The sequence below is a fragment of the Rhagoletis zephyria genome, unplaced genomic scaffold, assembly GCF_001687245.7.
Source record: "Rhagoletis zephyria isolate East Lansing unplaced genomic scaffold, Rhagoletis_zephyria_1.1 Rzeph_scaffold_03293, whole genome shotgun sequence".
Classification (NCBI taxonomy): Eukaryota; Metazoa; Arthropoda; class Insecta; order Diptera; family Tephritidae; genus Rhagoletis; species Rhagoletis zephyria.
The window spans coordinates 19,288-27,281 of record NW_016160376.1 but is presented as its reverse complement, the minus strand read 5'-3'; the positions used below and the strand labels follow the sequence as shown (position 1 = coordinate 27,281).

At 35.6% G+C, this 7,994-nt stretch overlaps 1 long non-coding RNA gene across 1 annotated transcript in view; it reads left to right on the top strand.

The window, feature by feature from the left end:
* LOC108368744 (uncharacterized) overlaps positions 1 to 7,541 on the top strand; it is a 36,862-nt gene extending 29,321 nt beyond the window's left edge. The window contains exon 3 of the long non-coding RNA XR_001848416.1: positions 7,416 to 7,541. This is a non-coding gene — a long non-coding RNA (uncharacterized LOC108368744). The remainder of the gene's footprint in view (positions 1 to 7,415) is intronic.
* The last annotated feature ends 453 nt before the right edge of the window (positions 7,542 to 7,994 follow it).

Sequence of the window (7,994 nt, the reverse complement as noted above, 5' to 3'; positions counted from 1 at the left end):
CTTCTGGTTAGAGTGCCTGCTTTTAGGCGCGTCGGCTATCAAACAACGCCTGTTTGCCCAGCGGCAGTAGCCTCAACTGCCGGTCGCTATGGTGACTGGTTGTTGATTGTTAACAACTTTTGGTCGCCAAGTAGTAGCTTCGAGCCTTTTATTGTTGCGTCACGCGTAGTACTTTCTTTGCTTACGCTTTGCCGCCCAAAATTATGCCACATATTTGCCGCGACGTGATTTATCGTATAAGCAGTGGAATGGCGCAAACAGTGCCAATGGCAATTGACAACGCACAAGGATGTACATACACACATACCTAAAATGCGTACGCACACGAAATCAACACCATTGTACGAGTATGCGAGGAAATCGCCAGCATAAAAGGTTGTAAACAACAACAGTCTCTATCGCTACGTAGTTGAACATACTTTAGGGCGCACACTGTGTTTACGCTTCACTTCAACTGCGTGTACTGCATGTACTCATAGAAGTATATATGTATAATCGATAAATGCTGCCCACATATATAGTACAATGTATATATATAAATGTATTTACATATTTTTGTGAGTAAGCACGTTTGTAGGTGTGCTGCGCTTCCTTGTGCGATGGCTTACGTTTATTGGAAATGACAATTAGTGACAAATCACCTGCGAGAGCCCAGCAGCGTTCTTGAGCTTGTGAGTTTGGAGGGTGTGTGCGTGCGTTCGTACGTGCGTCCTCTGCACGTCATTGCCAATTATGCGAACCATTGACTTGGCAATAATCATTACCTGCTGCTTTGCTGTAGGCTTATGAAACAGAATTACCGCAATATATGTACAGAGTCAGCAACTGAGGCAAGTGGTTAAGGCTGTAGGCATATACGAGCGCGCATCGTGCACGAGATCATCCATAAATGGGAATTGCATATGTCGCAGGCAGCCATAATTTTGGTTGTCATAGCCATTGGCATGAAATATGCCTCACAAGTCTTCCGTAAAAACCTGTTTTATGAGTGCTTTTGGAGCTATTGCCGAAGGGTTCTCTCGACGCCGTTGTGTGCAATATGTCCAGGGAAGGGTTGGTTTTTGGGTTTAAGGACGTATACGTAAATGAGAATCGAATTAGATATAGACAAGATAAACTTTATTGACCGGACGTTTTTGCTTGGCTTTTGCTTACTATAAACACCGGATGCTTTCGCTTTTCAGGAAGCGTTGTTTGCTGGTGATAAAAGCCAATAAATATTTTTTTAATAGTGTTTAAAAGAAATACATAAATTTGCCGGTAAATGCAAACTTTTGCCAACAAAGTCATATAACTACAATAGTTCACTCAAATACCTTTTACCTTGTGATTTCTAAACTGAAATGTACGCAGTAATTTATTTGCAGCAATAGTTTTTAACCGTTTCGAATAAATTTTTCACATATAAACTTAAAATTTGCATATCTGCCTATGCGTATTTCGAATTACGAATGTATCAGTTCAAGAGCTTTTAAATTTATTCTAACTATTACACTTGCAACTTTCGAAATTTATTGTAAAATATTTGTGTAAACCCGATCAAGCGAAATTTTCATTTCTAACAACTAAATATACTTATGCAAATACGTAGATACATACGTATGTACCTGCATATACATAAATATGTATTTATCTCTGTTCAAATATATGTACATTAGGGCGGGTTGATTTGTATGGATGAAAAATAAAATTAAAAATCGTATAGCAAAACGTAATCTACATTAAATTCTAAGAAAATAATCTGAAGAAACCATGGGTCTAAAATCAAACCCTAATCCGCGCCTCTCGACTTGAAAATTTTTTACTTGGGTGAATATTTTTTTGAATGAAAACAAATTTTGAGTGTAGAAAAAATATAAAGTGCAAAAGAACTAGCTTACTAAACAATTTTATTCAGAAAATTCGATTTCTTTTTGGAAAAACCTATTTTTACTAACATTTATTTTTTTTTTATTTTTGGCAAAGGCGGCCATATAAATTTTCAAGTCGAGAGGCGCGGATTAGGATTTTATTTTAGATACATGATTTCTTCGGAGAATTTTCTTAGAATTTTATGTAGTTTACGTTTTTGCTATACGATTTAAAAAAAACAAAATCAACCCGCCCTAATGTACATACCTAAGTATGTCTATTCATATGTGTGTATGCATGCAGGTCCATTGAACATTTTTCGAAACACTGAACAGGTGTAAATCGAGAAGATAAGCACTTAAATACTCATGTGTGACCACACTGATACCAGCATAAGCAAACACTAAGGTATACATACGTTTGTATGAATAACAGATGTATGCGGATTTAGTCGATCAGGTAGTTATTTAAATAAATACTTTATATATAATTTAGTAATAAATATTTGTCGCATTGAGTGGCTTTGGCAAATGGAAGTGCGCATTCAAGTGGAATTGACAATTTTGTAGTTGTTTATGATTTACTAGCAGCAAGGTATGTACCCTACAAGACATTGCTGAGCACTTTAGGCAAAAATTCTCACACATTTACACTTTTGTTTTTGTAGTACGGCATAAATGAGTAGTTTGACTATTAGTACTGAGGACTTTCTGATGACAACATTGAGGGGAAAGTACTCAATTTTTTCCCATGGCCTGAACGAAAATGAGGACTTTGATAAGCACTTTTGTGATTAGGGATAATGATAATATGAGTACTCATATGATACTCAGCTGTCTTGTAGGGTAGGTACACATATAGAAATAAGTACATATGTATGCATGTATATATGTGTGCATGTGCGCAGGTTACAAGGATATGCAAATATATGTATGAATAAGTGCACCACTCTGCAAATATTTACTCAAACACTCGAAAGGTGCAAATCGCTAGGCAGATAAGTGCCATAATTACAGTTTAATTGCACAGCAATCGCCATAAATCCTGTAACAATTATCAATTTGTTTAAGACATGGAAGCTGATTTATGCCTCCCCCCTAAATACGTAGTATACGGGCGTGCTAAACAATTAAATGATTTATAGTTGTTTAAGTGATAATTTAGGTGGCCAAATTAGCCGATTATGCAGTGAATATCTGCTGTTAGTGTATTTACTTATTTAAACTGAGGCATTAACAAATAAGATTTGTATAAATAATACTGCTAGTAATTACTTCCTATTCACTTAATTGCTGTCATTTCAATTGTCATTGTTGTAATAAATTTAATTCTTCGTAAATGAAATGAATTATGTATACATATTACACATTAGTTCACACAGCGAATCACGTCGACGTGGCTCACAATTACCATAAAATACATTTAGGCGCCACGACTTACTTCATACTTACAAAGTGCTAAGCGTGTGCTGTTTGTTGCCTTTGCTATCCAATCAAAAAAATACCAATCGAATTAGCCACTTACCTTCCCTATTCGCGATTTGCCACTTCTGCCTCGACATTCTAACTCAATTTGTTTTGCACTCAACTTCCTTGTTTGCTTTTTTCGATCATTCGCTTTTCATTCCTCTCTCTCTTTGCCAAGTGTTTACTTTTTATGGTTCTTTGCTTACTGTTTCCACAGTTTATCAGCCTGTAGTAAACTTAGCCAACTAATTTCGAATTTCGCTTTCGCATGCAAATCACTTGGCGCAGTCATAAATTGTCGTTAAAAAGGTGCACGAAACAACCAACAACAAAGACTGGAGGAGAAAGGGCAGAAATGCTTGAAGAACTAATCAAGTGTCGTTTGTTTTGTGCTACATCGACTTGCTGTCAAGTGAAGTCTCGGCGAATGCCTACCTACCTGATGATGGCTGTTTGGTAAGCCGAATAAAAAAAAAAAAATTAAAACAAAAAAATATTGTTACTATGTACACTTTAGCGTTTTCAGTAGCATTATAAAAAACCAGATCGCCTTACACCCGCTTTCCTGGCCATTAAAAATTGGAGTTCATCAATTTGTGCAGTGAGCGGCTCATTTAATATACAATTATCACGGACCTTATGTCAGACATAACTTTCATGAATCAGATCTGTGGAAGTTATGTGTGACATAACTTTCATGGACCAAAAATCCATCGATGGTAGTAATTTCACGACATAACTTCCATAGAACTTATGCACGGTTCGGTGGAAATTATTCCCGTGGAGGTTATGTCGAAACTTCTATAAAGAGTGGTTCGGTTTTCAGGTCGGATTAAACATAAGTACATGTATGTATGTGTAAAATTTCGGTTCTGTTAATTTAAAGAAAAAAAAAAAAACGGTTCGAAACCGATTCACGTCTCTGTTTGAAGAAACATTTCAGTGGCGAGAAAATCTACACCAGTCGGGGATAAGCAAAATCTTTAAATAAAAATTGGTCTTTGAATTCGTACTCTCAATGTTCGTCCATCACTTAATTTTAGCTGCCCATTCCATTGTATTTTTATCCACATAATCCGTGTAAATATGTTTATATTATGCATGTATGTAGTTATATTTGTTGTTGCTGCTAGTCGCCAAAAAGAGCAGAAGTATGTATGTGCGCCAAAAAAAAAACTTCGCGACTCAGAACATTTCCACATGCAAATACCCTGTAGGAACTGAAAATTTGTATTTTGCTTCCATTGACTTCCTTCCATTAGGTCCGCACTTAGAAAACTTGAATATTGATCACTTTGAGACAAGCCCAGTAAGTCAATTCGATGCAAAAATATTGAATTTAAATTAACGGTAAATTACAGTTTTTTTTAGACAACCTTATAGTTTTTAAACTACGATGAGGGAGAAGCGTCTGTTCTTTTGAAAAAAAATTGTTTCAGCTGTTCTTTGTATTCCAGCTACCTCAACAAATGTGGAAAGAATATTTTCCTAAATCTATTTGAATAAAATAAGAAGTAAACTAGAACTCGGATATTTTAAGGCATAAAGATTTATTTAAAACAATGCTTCAATGCAATAAAAAAATTAACAAAGCCATTTAGGAAAAATAAGAAACTGAATTTCATTAAAACAAGTTGTGATTTAAATGTTCCATTTTGTAAAGCCAAATTTTTTCTAGTTTAGTTTAACTAAAACAAAATGTGATTTAAATGTTCCATTTTGTAAAGTTTAATTTTGTTTAGTCAAGTATAATTTAAACGATTTATGTTATTTTATTTGAAATAAATAGTTTTTTGTTATTTAAGTTTTAAAAAATTTAAAAACCTTCCTGAAGCGATAATGTCTTTAGCATTCACACGATTGATGCAACACATAATTTACTATTTTCCCAATCACGCAATTGGGGTGATCCGGCCTTAGAGACCAGCACTTCGCTTTCGATTCCAGACAGATTAGGATGCCATGTAGATGTAGGTATCCTGCTTTTACGTCAACTTTCTTCTTCGACTTGGCTTAGAAGCTTCCCTCCCGATTGTCTTGTAGAGCCGCGTAGTCTGTAATTAATGAATAAATAAATAATATGTAAGACAATTAAGTGTAAATATTAAAATAAGCATGGGATTTCAAATCAAACGTAAATGAATGTTTACAGTTTTGTTCGCATTAATATTTGAGCCTAGCTCAGCTAACATTTATAAGTGCAGTTGTAGCCATCCTCGCCGGGTATAGCTATTTCCTTTGGCTTTGCTTTTCTGCTGGGCACACGCTACGCATATCCAGCACGTGACTTGTTTGGCCAATTTCGGCTTTGCATAGTCTGGCGGCAGCGAGCTAATGGTCAAATGAGCGTTGTCGAGCGTTTGCGTGTTTGCAAATGCCTTTGGATGCACTGTGTTGTGGTTGTTTGCATATATTTTCATGTGTTTTGTATGCTGTTTTGTTTTCGTATTTTTTTTTCGTTTTAGTTTTGTACGTGTTTATAATAATAGAATGAGTGTATTTTTTTCTTTTTTTTTTTGCGGTCGCTTTGTTTGCCTGCGCGAAAAATAGCTCATGTTAAAACAATAGTATTGGGTGTTTTTGCAAATGTATGCATGTACATTTGAACGTGCGTTTCTTCAAAGGAGTGGGAATTCTCATAGCTTTGAGCATTAAAGGAGTATGCCATCTGTTAGATATGTGAACAAATTTGGATAGAAGTGCATGATGAGCATAAAATGAGAGAAGAGAATGTACAAGAAAGAAGCAGTTGGCAATCGATTTGTTGAGATTTTTTTTGTTTTAATTAGGATACGTTAGTTAACAGCAAACCATACAAAAATTTATTCACATTAAAGTTAGTCAAGGTTTTCTGATTGTAGCAAATCGATAACATATTCGTTTTTATTTGTTTCTCAGCTCAAGTTCTATTTCCTCAAATTTATTTCGGTGGCTGCGAGTTCTTTTATCGGACTTTACATCGTAGAGGCTAAGATTTTCGAAAGTTGGAACAAAGATTCCTGCTTTGCACAGCCTTCCATTAAAACTGAGAACAGAATATGCTGGAAGTGATCATTGACCAATAAGTCCTTTTCTACACTTGGGGCGTTGGAGCAATAGGTAGTTATGAGTTAAATGTTACTAAGCAGCCTAGTTTTTTATTAGCTCTAGTAGGTATCTACCACCGGGTTTAAGCGGTAGGTGCGCGGCCTGTTTTATCGCGGGCCCGTTTTTCAAACCTGTTACTGAAAATGATTGAGATTTTATGTTGCAGGAATTTTCTTTTCGCAAACTAAACCAAAACTAGTGTTCTTATCTTCATTTGAAGCCAAGGGTGAAAAAGTTTCGTTTCCTTTAGTTTTAACAGAGTTCTCTTTAGTTGTTATTCGAAAAGAAGAAATTCTGATCATTTGTTTGATGAAGGACTGCATGTTGTCCTCAATTTCAGAATATCTAAATAGTTCCTTCTTCTCTACGAGCAGGCGGGACTCAAGGCAAATTGTGGGCTGCTTTGGCCAGCATCCATTGTCGTACATAGTTTAAACACTTGACTGTGTCTGTGGTAGATGTGACTGTGATATCCAATCGGCTTCTGCTTTGAAGGAAATGTTGAATTAGCTGAGAGCCTTTTAGAAAATATCTATATTCTGAAACGAATAGAGTCTAAATGGATTAACTAAATTTTTGAGACTAAAGTTAGGTTAGGTTAGGCTAGTAAAAGACTCTATGAAGAGTTCACACTTTGACTCGGAGACATGTCTAGTTGTGCTTTAAGATTGCCCGCTGTGAGTGAGTATCCGGATTCCTGTTCAGAGAGAAACTAAAATATTTTTCATGGCATTAACCTACTTAACCAATTGCTATACCAGAGAAATTAAGGAGATCCAAGAGTTTCTCCACCAAACTGTTGAAGAAGCGTGATTCTAAGTGATTCAGGTGGCTAGAGGGTTAAACCGATCCAGAAAATTATTCGCCGGAAAATTTCACTAGGAGAATAAAAGAAACAAATATGTCCCTTGAAGTATGCTCCAACTTTTTTATGCTTTCTTTTGAATTTCGTTCATAAATATAACTCTGAAATAAATTTATAGATAATTTTCTTTACCTTCATATTTTCAGATCCTTCGGATGTCTTACTCCGGCATCTACTTACCAGAAACTTATTGAGAAGCAGAAATAACCAACGGCAGCTGCAATGTTCACTTGATATTCAACAGATTTCTTTTAAATTGATTAGTGGTGAGTAAGCGCAAGAAAGTTAAATTGAAATAAGTATTTTTTTCTATTCGTTTATTTGGCAATAATTAGCGTCAAAAGCGAACTTGTGTGAATAAAATGTCAATTACATTCACTGCAAATGGCATTGCGTTCGAGGGTCCTTTGGGGGTCGGTCAGAAAAACTTTTTTAATTCCGAAGACGTTCACGTAGCTTTCATTAGGTTTCTATTTTTCAGAACTTTTTCGCATTTTGTTTTCATTGGCTCATTCATTCTGATTAGCAGCTATGATACTGCGTTGCTAGCAAGCGCTAGGTACATACAAAGGACTTGAATATTATCCACATAGTACTTACATACATACATATATATATATATATATAAGATGCATAAACATACAAAAACAACTTTTTATACTTGGGCATAATATAATGGTGCAGTTATCCTTTGCCTCCGCCACTACTTGAAAACCCCACCATTA